The sequence below is a fragment of the Entelurus aequoreus genome, linkage group LG18, assembly GCF_033978785.1.
Source record: "Entelurus aequoreus isolate RoL-2023_Sb linkage group LG18, RoL_Eaeq_v1.1, whole genome shotgun sequence".
Classification (NCBI taxonomy): Eukaryota; Metazoa; Chordata; class Actinopteri; order Syngnathiformes; family Syngnathidae; genus Entelurus; species Entelurus aequoreus.
The window spans coordinates 32,820,954-32,838,816 of NC_084748.1; the positions used below are offsets into that span (position 1 = coordinate 32,820,954).

The window sequence follows — 17,863 nt, forward strand, 5'->3', positions numbered from 1 at the left end:
CTGAAAGAAAGACAGCATAATGAGCTGGTTGATTTGGGTAGTATCAGGTGTTGCCACAGAATGAACAGGCCGGGACCTACATCGCATACCGTAGACTCTGAAGGAACTGGTTAAAGGTACTAGGGAATGTCATCATAATCAAATTGTCTATTGTACTGTATGTTGCCACAAATTAAACCCCAGGTGGGTTTTTAGTGGTACGCCAAAGAATCACTGAATTAAATATTCAAACACAGTGTTACTGTTCAAACTGTGTTTTTGATTGATTGATTGTGACTTTTATTAGTAGGTTGCACAGTGAAGTACATATTCCATACCATTGACCACTAAATGGTAACACCCGAATAATTTTTTAACTTGTTTAAGTCGGGGTCCACTTAAATTGATTCATGATACAGATATATACTATCAGATATATACTATCATCATAATACAGTCATCACACAAGATAATCACATTGAATGATTTACATTATTTACAATCAGGGGTGTGGAGGGGGCGGGGGGTAGGATATGTAGTGGACATAGAGAGAGAGAGAGAGAGAGAGAGAGAGAGAAAGAGAGAGAGAGAGAGAGAGATCAGAAGGCATAAGAAAAAGTATCTGCATATGATTGTTTACATTTGATTATTAGCAATACGGGGAGGGTGTTAGTTTAGGGTTGTAGCTGCCTGGAGGTGAACTTTTATTCCGGTTTTGAAGGAGGATAGAGATGCCCTTTCTTTTATACCTGTTGGGAGCGCATTCCACATTGATGTGGCATAGAAAGAGAATGAGTTAAGACCTTTGTTAGTTCGGAATCTGGGTTTAACGTGGTTAGTGGAGCTCCCCCTGGTGTTGTGGTTATGGCGGTCATTTACGTTAAGGAAGTAGTTTGACATGTACTTCGGTATCAGGGAGGTGTAGTGGATTTTATAGACTAGGCTCAGTGCAAGTTGTTTAACCCTGTCCTCCACCTTGAGCCAGCCCACTTTGGAGAAGTGGGTAGGAGTGAGGTGGGATCTGGGGTGGAGGTCTAGAAGTAACCTGACTAGCTTGTTCTGAGATGTTTGGAGTTTAGATTTGAGGGTTTTGGAGGTGCTGGGGTACCAGGAGGTGCATGCGTAATCGAAAAAGGGTTGAACGAGAGTTCCCGCCAGAATCCTCATGGTGCTTTTGTTGACCAGAGAGGAGATTCTGTAGAGAAATCTCGTTCGTTGGTTAACCTTTTTGATTACCTTGGTTGCCATTTTATCACAGGAAAGGTTAGCCTCTAGAATGGAACCTAGGTAGGTGACCTCATCTTTCCTGGTGATAACAATGTCACCCACTTTTATAGTGAAGTCATTGACTTTCTTAAGGTTGATGTGGGACCCAAACAGGATGGATTCCGTTTTACCCAAGTGTATGGATAGCTTGTTGTCAGCGTGCCAGGTGCAAGTTCTACAGAGCACAGCACTGAGGAATTTCTCCACCTGTGACTTGTCCTTGTCGGTTACCAGCAGTGTAATGTTTGGAAACTATTGAACGTCCTTGTTAAATAAAACCTCTGCCTTGTTTTTAATGAATACTCGGGCCTACTTTGCTACTGCATTTTAATGTTGGTCATTATGGTGGTACTTTGAAAGCCTAATGTTTTCTTTGGTGGTACTTGGTTAAAAAAAAAGGTTAATAACCACTGCTATTGTGGCAACGATCAAATAATTAACTAGAGTAGTGTATCTTACAGCTGCCAGGTGTGTGGTCTACAAACAGTTTCTAATTAGCACCGAACCAATACACTTTAACACATCGGATATGGCGGTAGTGCAGTTCCCCTTTATCTACACCTCAACAAGGTAAACACCTGTATTTCCGTCATGCTCTCATGTACAATGAAAACAAAAGCGTTCTATTCTAAAAGGAATGTTGTATCAGTTATTCGGACACACTTTGTCTATAAAACTGTTGTGGACCAGAAAGTAGAGGTGGTTAGTAGTTGAGAGTGTGGACAATCGTGCATCAACCGAAATTGACATGGAGGACTCAATTAATCGTGATTTTGATGTTTGACATAATTGCCCATGACATCTCTACAGAAGAACTTATCAGTGGTATTACGCTGGCTAAGCGGTTTGCTCCTTCCCATTATTACAGCCAACGTTCCCTCTAAGGTGCGCGCCTGCGCAATTGCGCACTGCTCAAGCGTCCTCTGCGCACAGCAAATATATGCCGCGCACCAAATCAAATCCCATCTGAATTCTAAACAAAATAAACACATTTATTCTGTGTAATTTTGCAATGCAACTCTGAGTGACAGTGACAACAAGCGGCCCTAACGGTGTTCGCCAACACCGTTCAATTGAACACCGTTCAATTATTGTAACGTCTATCGAGATGCTTCGAGGACAGGAATTATATCGATCACTTTATTGAGCAAAACTGTTTATATTCGGCCATGACCACACCAAAACACGAGTAAAAAACGTATATCTCGAAAAACTAGTCATTTTCTGCCGTACAACCAGGCCAAAACCAACTTGTCATCTGTCACCAACACGCATACCACTAAGCCACTGGTGCGTTTATGGCCACACAAAAAGTCGGACAACTCAAACACCACACAAAGTTACACTATTCTAAAAGTCATACGTGTGCTTATTCTACAGTCATTTATTATTAATGTTAATTTATTGATATTAATCATGGAATGCTGTTACTAGAGAAAGTTACAGGAATGCACACTTCATCCTATGCTTACATTTCATTGTGCAACATGAGGATGTTTAAGGGGAACTAAATGTGATCTCTGAAAGGGGTACAAATGATTTCCAAAGCAGGGCCCCCCCCCAGACATACTGTACAATACTAATCCATAGCTTATGAAAAACAATATTTCTTTTATTTTCATTACAAGTGGGCCAAATCACTAATATTAGAAAATAATCTCATGAAAATGACTCCTCTCATTTGAGTGTTATTATAAAAGATTGGTTTGAGACAGGTGTGCTGCTGGTATTGCCACGTGTGATGTTGCTCACATGTGCTCCACTGAATGCTCAGGGAGTTTTTGTGTTTGCTCACACACATGAACAATTAGAGGGAACATTGATTACAGCATAGGTTCTGTTTTGAAAGACTCCTGGAAATAAATTACCACGTGGTCAAAGAGAGCTATATTTATATATATTTTTTCTTTTTACTTTCTGGATAGCATTAAAGGGGAACTGCACTTGTTGTGGAATTTTGCCTATCGTTCACAATCATGAGAGACAAGAATACAAAAGGGTTGTTTTTTTTCACTTTCTAACTAATAATTGGCTCGTTCTAGGTAGCTAGCAATGCAGCTAATGGGAGCAATAAATTCTACCTCTAAATCACTTTAAAATGCATTCAAAAACCATCAAAAATACTTAATTTAAGTTCCGTATACTGTATAATAACCAAGATGTAGCGACATTGTTATTGTAAGAGCGATCACTGAGGAACTATTTTTCTATCTGTCAGGCTTGTCACTGACAGTTTGGTTATGTTTTGGTTTTTCCTCTGTGTTTGTGTTTTATTTCCTGTGAGTGCTCTTATTTTGGTTCCTTTACCTGCACGTCTCCCTGAGCGCTTGTTTCCTCACCTGTACCTGATTGGCAGTCTGGCATACCTGGTGGCAATTGCCAATCAGGCTACTATTTATACCTGCCTCGACCTGCAGTCAGTTTGCTGTCTCCAGTTCTCTCTGGTTCCTTGTATCCTGTTTCCTGTCTCCGGTTTGCCTTGTTTCCTGGTTCCTGATTCCTGCATTTTCTTTGGACATTAAAATAATGTTTTCCTGCATCAAGCCTGCCATCTCTGCATCTTGGGGTTCGTCACCAACACTTCACGACACTATCGTAGTAACACATCGGCGTGTTTCGGTATTAGCTGTATGAGCTAACTACGGCAAGAGACAAGCTAGCTTCTACAACAACACGAAACGCGTTCGAGTTTGTAATGCACAACACAATGCGATATGTGACGTGTGTGGTTTTGTCTCTCATAATAATTGTGAACGATATTTTTTTTTTCTCTAAAGTGCAGTTCCCCTTTAAAATAGAAATACTCGCTGAGAACCAATATGGATACAGAGCTAATGTTTCAACTTCGATGGCTTTAATTGAAATTACAGAATAAATTACCAATGCAATAGATAGTAAAAAATGTGCGGCAGAAGTGTTGATGGATAAATGATAAATAAATGGGTTGTACTTGTATAGCGCTTTTCTACCTTCAAGGTACTCAAAGCGCTTTGACAGTATTTCCACATTTACCCATTCACACACACATTCACACACTGATGGCGGGAGCTGCCATGCAAGGCGCTACCAGCAGCCATCAGAGGCAAAGGGTGAAGTGTCTTGCCCAAGGACACAACGGACGTGACTAGGAAGGTAGAAGGTGGGAATTGAACCCCAGTAACCAGCAACACTCCGATTGCTGGCACAGCCACTCTACCAACTTCGCCACGCCGTCCCTTGGATGGATCTAACTAAAGCATTTGACACAATTAATCACAATATTTTAATCAAAAAACTAGAACGGTATGGCATCAGAGGGTTAGTCTTAAACTGGATTAGAAGTTATTTAACGAACAGGAAACGTGAAGCTAGGCGAACAAACGTCTACAACGCTAAATATATCCTGTGGTGTACCTCAGGGATCAATACTAGGACCAAAATTGTTCAATCTATATATACTGTAAATGACATTTGTAAAGTTACAAAAGATTTAAAGTTAGTATTATTTGCGAATGATACAACAGCGTTTTGTTCAGGAGAGAACACACAGAAGCTAATACAAATAATAACAGAAGAAATGAACACATTAAAAAGATGGTCTGACAAAAACCGACTATCCTTAAATCTCAGTAAAACTAAAATAATGCTATTTGGTAACAGTATAAGACAAAGTCAAACACAAATACACATAGACAGAATAGCAATTGAAAGAGTAAAAGAAACCACATTACTAGGTATGATTGATAAAAATTTAACTGGAAATCTCATGTAAAAAATATACAACATAAAGTAGCAAGAAACACGTCAATGATGAATAAAGCAAAACATGTTCTAGACCAAAAATCACTTCATATTCTCTACTGCTCACTAGTGTTACCATATCTGAGTTATTGTGTAGAAATATGGGGAAATAACTACAAAAGTAGACTTCATTCATTAGCAGTGTTACAAAAAAGATTAGTTAGAATAATACATAATGTTGGATATAGAGAACATACAAACCCTTTATTTATTGAATCAAAAATACTGAAATTCCACGACATAGTGAATTTGCAAACAGCTAAAATTATGCACAAAGCAAACTATAACCTGCTACTCAATAATATACAACAATTCTTCTCAACAAAAGAGGAGAAATATAACCTTAGAGAAAAAATTAAATTAAAACATTTGTACGCACGTACAACACTTAAGACCTTCAGTATATCTGTATGTGGAATTAAATTATGGAATGGATTAAGCAAAGCAAATGTACTAATATGATCCACTTCAAGAAACTCTTCAAACTTAAAGTGTTTACAAAGTACAAAGAAGAAGAACCATGATAAACTCCGTCCATTCATTTTCTAGATAATCTTACTTATCTCACTTACTTCACCAGGTATTATTTATTCATTTTTTATTGTGATTACTTATGGAGTATATTGTGAATAAATTGAGAACAGGAAGTGAACAAAAGTTTTAGCAACTGCTATGTAAAGGAAAAAGGGGTAGGATTAAATAAGCTCTGCTTCTTCCTACTCCTTTTCAAACATGTTGAATAGAGTAACTGGAAATTGTGATGTATCATGTTGTATGCATGCATGTTCCAAATAAACTCAAACTCAACAAACATTTTTAAAAAATTAATCCAAACATCGGGGAATAGCAGCCACTCTACATGTACTGTCTTCTTCCAATTAGCATCCGGCCCTCATTGGGGCGGCATGTCAGCGTCTTATCCGACTCTCATACCACACCAGCCTGTGATTTGTGTTACCGTAATCAGAGGCATGTCATGTCCCCCAAAAGTGGCGGTGTCAAGTGTGTGACTGTACTGTAATCCCGTGACCATTATGTGATACCGCTACCTCTGTTGCCGGCTTAGTTGCGGAACATTCCGTCCCTTTTTCTCATCTATCCTCAAGCAATTGACATGGCCGGTGGAGTGTAGCCGCTGCAGGAACCTGCTACATCAACATAGGGCTCTCTAACAGGTACAAAGCTGCACTTGCATTAAGTGGCACCCTGTAGCAATTAAAATGGTTGGTTCCTCGGACAAACTTGAGCATCTAAAGAGTGTGTAGTGCTCGCATTGCGTTGCAGCTGCTGCCTGGCTAAGTGAGACCATCTGCTGTGCCTGTGATAGAACGTTGTGAGTTTTATTTGCCGTATTGAAAAGCAACTAAACAGATGGAAGATGGAATGGTCTTTCATCAAATTAATGCAAACCTAAGGGAAACACACAGGATGAGGGCACCTATTATTGCGCAGGTCGCTTTGTTTGTGTTCAATCCCCTTCGCTTTCTTTCCAAAGTACCAGTAATGTTGGATGATTTGTATGTTCAAGGGTCTGTTCTTAGTTTAATTTTCTTCAGAAATTAATACGTACACATATTTGGTCAATGGCTTGAGGGCTGTAGCCATCGATTACTTTAGTAATCAAGTAATCTGTCTCGCTTCTTTGGACAATCGTAGGTTTTTCTTTATGAAGCCATTGTGTACTTGCCTTCTTACTTATAGTTAGTTCCAAAAGTCACCACCCGGAGTAATCTCCAGTCCGAGATACGCATTTTAGACGTTATTCCTTTTGGCATTGTTGGTCATATTATGCAAAACCAACTTTTCTTACCTATTTATACCAGTTTTTGTGTATTTCAGAACACGCATAAGTCCCGAAAATTAGTAAATACAACCATGAAGGAATAATGTTGATGTTTATAAAACAATCTTGCCTACCTTCGTACTTTCTCCAAACGAGCCGTTTGGAATTGAGTAGCAGAGGACATATCTGTCGATAGTTACGTCAGTTTTACCTGAAGAGCTTTGCGCTAGTCCGCCATTGTAGTCCCAAATTCTAGTCACAAAGGGCCTGGTTTACTAAGATCCAAATACCACGCTCTAGACCAGGGGTGTCAAACATACGACCCGCAGGCCGGAACAGGCCCCCGAACAGGTTTTACCCGGCCCGTATGAAGAGTTTGCTAAGTATAAAAATGAGCTGACATTTTTGAATGAAATAAACTGTTGTTCTAAATGTGTCCACTAGATGTCACAATAGCAATTCTTTGTATCTTTGTAGATTTTGCTAAATACGTTAAAAAAAAATTAAAAAAAACATGATAGAGTCGAGGTAAATGAGCAAACTACATTAATAACATCCTGTAATTTGATTTTTATATTTTTTTATCTTGATAGATTGAAAATCAACACCAGTAAGTTGACTGATGAACGTTATCACATAATTCATTCAGAAAGTATAAATATGAAAAATATAGATAGAATACTATTAACCGCAACATGTAAGTGTATGTTTTTTTTGTTTGTTTTTTGGTCATAAAAAAATACAATCATGTGTGCTTATGGACTGTATCCCTGCAGATTGATATATAATGTAGGAACCAGAAATATTAATAACAGAAAGAAACAACCCTTTTGTGTGAATGAGTGTGAATGAGTGTAAATGGGGGAGGGAGGTTTATTGGGTTGGTGCACTAATTGTAAGTGTATCTTGTGTTTTTTATGTTGATTTAATAAAATAAATAAAATAATTATTTATTTATTTTTTTATTTCTTGTGCGGCCTGGTACCAATCGATCCACGGACCGGTATTGGGCCCACAGTATAAGTGGGCGTGTGATCTACTAACACTGCGTGTGCAATTGTAGCGTGGTGTAGACTGCCTAAATTAAATGAAACGTTTGCGTGCATATTTGAGGCTTTTACTACAGAGACAATCCTTTTTCTGCACATTCAGGTTAGCAGGCTCCGAACTGTGTGCGATGTGTTGAACCAGCAGCACACATCTATAATCTGTAAAACATTTTCTGAATCAACAGAAACATACACACTGGATTGACTCAAATGCAAGAAAATGCATAATGAAAGACGTCTTTTCATGTAGGAGATATATTAGAGTAATATAGTTCCTAAATTTAAAAAAAATAACAACAATAAAAAAACTGCCAGCAGACACTAAAACACATCAATTGAATTTGTTTTAATCAGCCCCTTACAAGTCATCCAGCAATACATTCATTAATTTATTAAAGGGACGGCGTGGCGAAGTTGGTAGAGTGGCCGTGCCAGCAATCGGAGGGTTCCTGGTTCGATTCCCACCTTCTACCAACCTAGTCACGTCCGTTGTGTCCTTGAGCAAGACACTTCACCCTTGCTCCTGATGGCTGCTGGTTAGCGCCTTGCATGGCAGCTCCCGCCATCAGTGTGTGAATGTGTGTGTGAATGGGTGAATGTGGAAATACTGTCAAAGCGCTTTGAGTACCTTGAAGGTAGAAAAGCGCTATACAAGTATAACCCATTTATCATTATCATTTATTTAAAGGAAATTGCTGAATAGACAATACGTCAAATATTTTTTTATTTCTAACTGTCCAGATATGTTGAAACAGGCACGTAGGATGGAGGATTCTCTGTCCATCGTCTGTCTGCACCTCTTCAATCACAGCCGTGTGTGTCTGTGTCAGATAGAAATTCCTTCTGACACTTGCTAAATGAAACGCTTAATCAACGGTGATGAGTGTTGATAAATCACATGGCGTGTGCTAAATAATTATATTTGCATCTTCCCCTCCCGGTATTGTGGGCATTTTGATTATCTGCAGATATATTGAAGACAGAGAGGCAAAACGGATTGCACGACTTATTCACCTCACTTAACAGATACTATCCACTTGGCACATGTTTAGTAGATCAGCTTTGTGTGTGCTATCAGGTTTGCACGTGTTTTAGTAAACGCAAACCTTTAGTAAATCCGGCCCTAAGTGTCTTCTTTTTCTCTGTCCTCTTGTTGTTGCGCAGACTGGCTCGTACATGCACATGCATCCTCCCCTGTTGTCAAAACGACAACGTGGCAGGCGGTTAGAAGACACTGTCGAAGTGGAGGCACGTAAATTAAACCGCCCACAAAACGGTGCATTCTAAAGAGACTGTCAGAAAGCGGCTTGAAGATGGTCTGTAAAACATAATCTAGGCAACATTTTGACCAAAGAACCACCATTACATGTTATGTAGACCACAAGGAACAAATGTAGGAAAAAATCATAATATCACGCCTTTAAAGCATATAGACTCATAGTGGTGTAAATTACACAGTCCTCTTAAATTGGAATTTAGGAGTATTTTAGTTCCATGTGCATATGTCCTTCGTCTGAACGCATTAATGTGATTTACAACTGTAATTGTATCTGGTTTATGCTTGTTTTTATTTGTATTTTAGGGTTGTTTTTACATGTGTTTTATGTGAAATCTATTTGTGCTGCTATCTTGGGCAGGACCCCATTGTTAAAACAATCTCAATGGGCCTACTTCCTGTTTAAATAAAGGTCACTAACTAACTAATTGTACTGATTATTTGTTCGGTGTTTTGAGTAATCTGATAAAACACACTTTACGGTCTTAATGCCTATTTTAGGGAAAATAGTTTAAACATTTTTCTGCTTGCCATAACCTTAATTTTTTGTCTAATCAACACACATCATCGACACTGAAATTCTACTTTTAACATGTGTGCATTAATAATCTGAATCCGCGAATCCCTTAGGGGTGATGGACGGCTGGGCAGCGCCTGAAGAGCTGCAGCCTTCCACCGTAGCCCCCACTCCTTCCCCTCTGTTGCAAGTCTCGAGTTGTATGTTGTTGTTGAAATTCTACTTTTAACATGTGTGTATTAATAATCCGAACCCTTTTGGGGTGATGGACGGCTGGGCAGCGCCTGAAAAGCTGCAGCCCGCCACCGTAGCCCCCACTCCTTCCCCTCTGTTGCAAGTCTTGAGTTGTATGTTGTAATATGTATATGTGTTTTGCTATGGAGTTTATTTTTCCCCACTCTAGGCTGGTTCTTCTTAGGAGCCCATTCTAGATTGTATTTTTTCACTTATCCTCCCCCAGCGTTTACCTGTTTCCCATCTTTTACGGGGCGCTTGTGGGGACCCATCAGCGTTCCTGTTCTGTAACCCTGTACACTGTTTGTTTGTCTAATCTTGAACGGGTCTGTGCTGAAAACAAAGTTTCGTTGCACTTGTGCAATGACAATAAAGACCTACCTACCTACCTATCTACCTAATAAAAAAAAAAATTAAAAAATTATTATTCGCCGTCACAAAGATAACGTGTGCTCTATTGCAGCGGCCGTGCGAAACTATGCTGACGTTTTTCAAGTTTCGGGCACTCCATTCCATTTGGATATTGTTAATTGATAATTGTTTCAGTTACAGTCATGACACAATTAATCAAAGCGACAGAATATAAATTGATAATTATTTCAAATTGAGTCATCGATTAATTGTTGTCGCCCTAGTTTGCTTAGAGCAGGGGCTCCTAACCTTTTTTGACATTAATCCTACTCAATAATTATGTCTAACCGACAGTTTACCAGGATAAACCTTGTCAAATTATATGGGACATGTGTTAATCACAAATATTATAATCAAGGCTTTGGTCAGGCTGATTATAAAAATAAATACTAATCAAATATAATGCAAAATAAGGGACTCATTAAAACTGATGAAATATATATGTACATACAATTGCGCAGTGCTGACATATATAAATTGTAACTGTTCGTAACTGTGACTGTAATTGTAAAGTAACTGTAATTGTAACTAAATTAACAATAAATAATAATAGTATGTATGTTTGTTAAATAAACTAGCAATAAAATTAAAGTGCAGATGAAAATACAGTTTCACCACTTTAGTTATAATTTCTGCGCTTAAGAAATTTCTCTAGGACTTTTGCTCCAGACATCTTCTGTTTGTTTGACATTGTCATTACTGCCACAAGTGGTGGAAAAGTGTATTACAACTGAGTACTGCTGCGGCTTTTACGGGTCACAGCTGATCATTTATTTTTTGGTGGCCTTCTAGGGGGCGCTGGCGGCACAACAATGGTTACCTAACACTGGCTTAGAGTTCACGCTTGCAGAGCAGAGCAATACAAAGAATATGCGTAAGGTCACAAACCAACTAGAAAGCATTTGAAATGTAAAAACATCAAAAACAAAAGTGCTGTTTGCTTGGTTACATACAGCAGTGTTTTTCAACCTTTTTTGAGCCAAGGCACATTTTTTGCGTTGAAAAAATCCAGAGGCACACCACCAGTAGAAATCACTAAAAAACAAAACTCAGTTGACAGTAAAAAGTCGTTGTCGCAATTGTTAGATATGAATTTAAAGCATAACCAAGCATGCATCACTATAGCTCTTGTCTCAAAATAGGTGTACTGTCACCACCTGTCACATCACGCCGTGACTTATTTGGAGTTTTTTGCTGTTTTCCTGTGTGTAGTGTTTTAGTTCTTGTCTTGTGCTCCTATTTTGGTGGCTTTTTTTTTGGTATTTTCCTGTAGCAGTTTCATGTCTTCCTTTGAGCGATATTTCCCGCATCTACTTTGTTTTAGCAATCAAGAATATTTCTGTTGTTTTTATCCTTCTTTGTGGGACATTGTTGATTGTCATGTCATGTTAGGATGTACTTTGTGGACACCATCTTTGCTCCACAGTAAGTCTTTGCTGTTGTCCAGCATTGTGTTTTTGTTTACTTTGTAGCAAGTTCAGTTTTTGTTTTGTTCTGCATAGCCTTCCCTAAGCTTCAATGCCTTTTCTTAGGGGCACTCACCTTTTGTTTATTTTTGGTTTAAGCATTAGACACCTTTTTACCTGCACGCTGCATCCCGCTGTTTCAGCAATTAGCTACCTGCTGCCACCTACTGATATGGAAGAGTATTACACGGTTACTCTGCCGAGCTCTAGACAGCACAGACACTCTACAACAAGACATCATTTGCAGATTATAATGACTGGTTTGCAAAAAATATTTTTAACCCTAATAGGGGAAATGACATAATCTCCCACGGCACACCAGACTGTATCTCACGGCACACTAGTGTGCCGCGGCACAGTGGTTGGAAAACACTGACATACAGTATGTTGGTATGTCACCAGGCTAAAGCTTCTTCTGCATAAACATACTGTAGAAAAATGCATCAGAGCCAAAACAGAAGAGCGAGCTTTATCTCCTGTTGCTCTTTGTAAGATACCTAAACAAAAGCAACAATTATTATTGGCCCTCACATCTCGAGACATAACCTTCCAGCTGTAAGAGACTCCTGATTAAACAAACTCCTGAGTTTGTTTAAGGAAACCTTTGCTTCACCTTCATGCCATTACAACCCGCTATGCTCCCTAAATGTCATGACATCCATCCAAGTACACTGCAGGGAAGTCAAACTCGTTTTCACTGAGGGCCACATTGCAGTTATGGCTGCAATATGTATAATTCTTATACAGTCAAAGAACTGTATACGAATTATAATGTATAATCGCCTTATTATGGTATTACACAATTGATTTGGACATTACAAAGTCATGAATAACGCACTTGCTTTTGAAATCATAAACCAGGGGGACAAGCCTAGTATTCAAACAATATTTTTTTGGATGATATGTTTATAATAAATGGTGTCCCAACTTTTTCTAACAAGGGTTGCATACTAAAATGTCAAAGTACGTGGGGCCCATTTTGATATATTTGTATTATCCATCCATCCATTAATTTTCTTCCGCTTATCTGAGATCGGGTCGCGGGGGCAGCAGCCTAGGCAGAAAAGACCAGACTTCCCTCTCTCCGGGCCACTTCGTCCAGCTCCTGCCGGGGGATCCCGAAGCGTTCCCAGGCCAGCTGGCAGACATAGTCTCCATAGTCTTGGGTTTTTATTTTGTAAAAATAAAAAAGGTAAAAACAGACATTATATAAATTTAAAGAGAAGACTTGGTATCAAAGTCGTGTCTTAACTGACTAAGTATACTATTATTAATCATTACAGGGGTAAAAAATATATATATAAAAAAATAGCAAAAAGACAATGTAATGAGAAAACTGACATTTTGGTACTAATAACTATTTTTTTTCTTTATTTATTTATTTTCTAAACTATGCTTACTAATATTTGTAACTAATAATAATACACTTTCATTTATAAGACAGAACTGACCCTAAGTTGTCTTTAAATACTTTTTGTTTCTTTACAAAATAGAAGAAAAAAAAAATCCAAATGGCCCCCGCATACTTCGACTTTTCAGTACATGACCCTTGTTGGAATAAGTTTGCACACCACTGTATAATTAGTATCCAATTGTTAGCTGTTTTACCATTACATCATACATTTTTTCTTTTTTTTAAAACATTTTTACTGTTATATATCTGCGAGCCAACAAAACTTGTGCTACAGGCCACCCTTTGGACATCCCTGTATTAATATAATTGTGCATGGCGTACATGTAATTTTTCCGTCAAAATTGAAAGAGTGAATATGTTCAGTAAGACAGATGACGTGATTTATAAATAATGATAAATGGGTTATACTTGTATAGCGCTTTTCTACCTTCAAGGTACTCCAAGCGCTTTGACAGTATTTCCACATTTACCCATTCACACACACATTCACACACTGATGGCGGGAGCTGCCATGCAAGGCGCTAACCAGCAGCCATCAGAGGCAAAGGGTGAAGTGTCTTGCCCAAGGACACAGCGGACGTGACTAGGAAGGTAGAAGGTGGGGATTGAACCCCAGTAACCAGCAACACTCCGATTGCTGGCACAGCCACTCTACCAACTTTATTGATGCATAATATCTTCATGCTTTCCAGGGCCACATAAAACAATGTGGCGGACCAGATATGGCCCCAGGGCCTTGAGTTTGACACGTGGTCTCCAGTAATTTTAAAACAATACACAGAATTAGGACCAAACATCCATCAAAAACTACAAAAGTGAGCCCTCGCCTAATCACGGTGCAGCATGGATTCCTCGGTGAAAAGCAAGAAAATAGTGAAACATTACGAGCACATCTTGTCACTTTTCTTTCACACAGCATCTCCCTTTTAAGAGGTGTGTCAAAACAGACGCTGCCACTGCCAGCCACCATTTCTCACCCTCATACATTACTGAACTATTATTACACCCTCAGCTTTGTAATGATAAACTGATGCATTGCTTTGCAGGGCTTTAATTGAGCCTACAAGAGTCGTCCTTCAGTCAAAAACGTGTCCTCCATCTTTAAAACGTATTCAGCCCACTCACTTCCTCTTATGTTATCATGACATTTTTCTCTGCAGAAGCTAAAAATAGCCCCCACATAGTAAAGTCAGGAGTGTGTGTTGTCTTCAAAAGCCATTCATGTTAAATGGAAGCAATTGAAGATGTAATGGATATCATTTTCTCTTTTTGATTCGGTTTTACGCTCGATTGCAGAACTTTTTCAAGGCAGCAAAGATAAGAGTGACAAAAACTTAAAAATACAGAAGACCGCCCAGGAAGTAAATTTCTGGTGATCGGGGGCATCATGTCATTATCTAATGTGCATAATTGGCCATGACGCATTTTTTAAAAGGCAAAAAACATGCTGTATATTTAAATATAAACATGTTTACTTGACCAGGTAAATATGAAATGTGATAAGAAGCAGAGTAGATTAAAAAAAATGTTTGTGGCAGTCCAGTTTTTAATTATGGCGCACCACCACAAATAAATGTCATTAAAGGGCCCCTCTAACGTTGACAACATTGTCACTTATTTCATAGTTCTGGACCCAAAAATGATATCTACAGGTAAAATGGTCCACAACCCTAAACTAACACCCTCCCCCCACCACATCCCACCTCCTCGGATTTTAAATAATCAAATGTAAATAATCAAATGTATATACTTGTTCTTCTCAACTTTAAACTCCTTTTATTTGTTTTTGAATGTCTAAACAACCTCGCGCCAACATATCTCTCCGACCTCCTTCAGCCTTACTGCCCCACCCGATCCCTAAGATCAGCCGAACAGCTGCTACTAACGGCTGAAGCTTAGAGGTGACAGAGCTTTCGCCGCTGCTGCTCCCAAGCTCTGGGACGACCTACCTCTGAGTGTTAGACAAGCCTCCTCTCTTCCTGTTTTTAAATCTCTCTTAAAAACATACTTTTATTCCATGGCTTTTAACACTGAATGATATCCATCCTGCAATGGCGTCCCATAATACACCTGCTGTGAACCTGTTTTTATGTTTTATTTATTTTATTTTATTTATTTATTTTTTATCGTGTTCTGTTTGTGTTGTGTTGTGTTTGCTCGGTACTCGTATTATCTTTTAACCTGCCCATTGTACAGCACTTTGGCTACCCCTGTGGTAAATTTTAAATGTGCTTTATAAATAAAGTTGATTTGATTTGATTTGATTTATGCTTTCTTAGCTCACTATGGTCAATGCTCGCTGTACATATCCTACGAAGTCAGACCTACACTGTTTCAATGTCCATTTCTCAGATGATATAATTGCTGATGACTGAAGTGCTGATATCAACCAAACCTAACCCCCACCCCCCCCCACCCCCCTCCACAACCCACCCCCCGGATAGTAAATAATGTAAATAATTCAATGTATATACTCTGATGATTAACTTGTGTGATGACTGTATTATGCTGATAGTATATATTTCTACCGTGAATTGATTAACGTGGACCCCGACTTAAACAAGTTGAAAAACTTATTCGGGTGTTACCATTTAGTGGTCAATTTTACGGAATATGTACTGCACTGTGCAATCTACTAATAAAAAGTTTCAATCAATCAATTCAATCAAAGCCCACTTTTAGATCCAAAATTGTACATCAGCCTGCAGAAGACTGGCGGCAATTTTATATCGTGTAGTGAGTGTTTTGGTAGCATCTTCATCCCAAATATTTTCAGGCAGAATTTGAAGGAATGATCAAATATGGCTGCTCAATGCATCGTTGCAGGTTGCAGCAATACAACTAAAGAACGCGTCAACCTGCAAACATTTCCAAATGATGGCAACATGAGGAAAGTACGGACCTCTCCAATCAAATTGACCTAAACAAAATGGGACAGACAAAGCAAGAGGAGTAGGGATGGGAATTAATACGATTCTTCCGGTTCCGATTCCACTTTTGATTCTGCTTAACGCTTCGGTTCTTTCTCTTATCGAGTCTTATTTGGAAGAAAAAAAAAAGGAGAACAAAAAGGTTGATTAGCGTCAATTGTGTTTAGTTTAGAGGTAGCATGTCATTACCAAGCCAATGGTGAGGTCCTAAGAGGCACATAGCATAGAAAAAAAGTACTTAAAAAATTAATAAATATCAGAAATAAATATTATTTTGGAAAATGTAACTAAGTAAAACATATTTGGTAATTACACAAGAAAGTAACGTTTACATTTACTTATACGGTCTCTGTTTGGGGGTGTTGTACTTCGGGTTGAGAATCTTTGTCATCTCCCTAATAAATATATAAATGGGAATGACTGAGTGAAAATCTGGTTAGAGGAAAACATGCAACTTTTCTCTGACTATAATTGATCATTCACCTACTGAAAATCAGGAGCATCTACTGTGGCAAATAGGTGCAAGCCTTTGACCACAAACTTAGTCACTGTCCGGTGACATTAATTAATTTCAATTAAACAGCTAGAGCGGCTCTGATGCAACATACCCTTACAGTTACATATGCTGTGACTTCAAATTTTTAAACATATTGCTCGTATTCCCTACTTTTGTCGATACAGCAACCTTGCAATAGTTGTAAGTAGCGCTGTTGCAATCTTTTTTCGTCCGCCAGCGCAATGCGACCTAGTACGCATGCGCACGTCATAGTCACCTCCAGCGTTGCTTTGTGTGCAAGTTTTTAAATTATATTTTACTTATCTGAACAATATCCAGTGTTGTGGTATTTCAATTAACTGGAATCCAGTGTGCTTTGGAGCCCTATTGTAGTGAATCACACCTGAGCCATCATAAATTAATCAAATCTTTAATGGACACGTCAAAGTAAACAATGTGATAAAGAACATTTTACAACAATCAATCTAGGGTTCTAGATATCTGGTCAGGAGACTCTTCACTCTTTTGCCTTCACCTTCATTGTCCATTCGTTTTTGGTGACTTTATATACTCTGGACCTAGACGTTGAGTCCGCGGACAATAACTGATACAGTCTGCTTTGCCAGTCCAAATGCAATAGTAGTCTTCCCTCGACGGCCAGGTAATACAAAACCTTTTTTTTTCTTAAATCACATCCACGGGAGCCCGCATTCTCGTTGTCTCTCCTTTGACAAATGGACAAAGTTTTTCGGTAAGTAGAATCACAGCCGACCTGGACATTGGAAAGTTTTCTTGCCGTCTGTGAAGTGTTGTATCCGAAATAGCTGCAATCGCTTTCTCTTAATGCAGGGGTGTCCAAAGTGCGGCCCGGGGGCCATTTGCGGCCCGCAGCTAATTGTTTACCGGCCCGCCACACATTCTGGAAATGCTATGGCAAAAATGAAAAAAACATTTAAAAAAGTGGAATGAGGTGAAATCTAACTAGAAAATGTTGCAATGTTGACACAAAGCTACCATGCAGGCTGGTTTTTTTCTTTTGTCTAGCTTTCTTTTTTCTTTTTTTGCCATTGCTCAAAAAAAAAAAATCAATGTTATAATGAATTATTGACCTATTAAAGGCTCCAATTATTTCAAATATTTCACTTTAAAATGTTTTATGTGGGAAATATTGCACATATTGTGTGGTTGCCATACAAAAACATCAACATTTTATTTGACAAAAGAGCATAAAACAAACAAAATAATAGTTCAAACGTAAAATC

General features: G+C 38.6%; 1 protein-coding gene across 3 annotated transcripts in view; it reads right to left on the reverse strand.

Annotated features, from left to right (window-relative positions):
- usp43a (ubiquitin specific peptidase 43a) overlaps positions 1 to 17,863 on the reverse strand; it is a 264,050-nt gene that overhangs the window by 211,377 nt on the left and 34,810 nt on the right. The gene's annotated exons all lie outside the window — the stretch shown is intronic.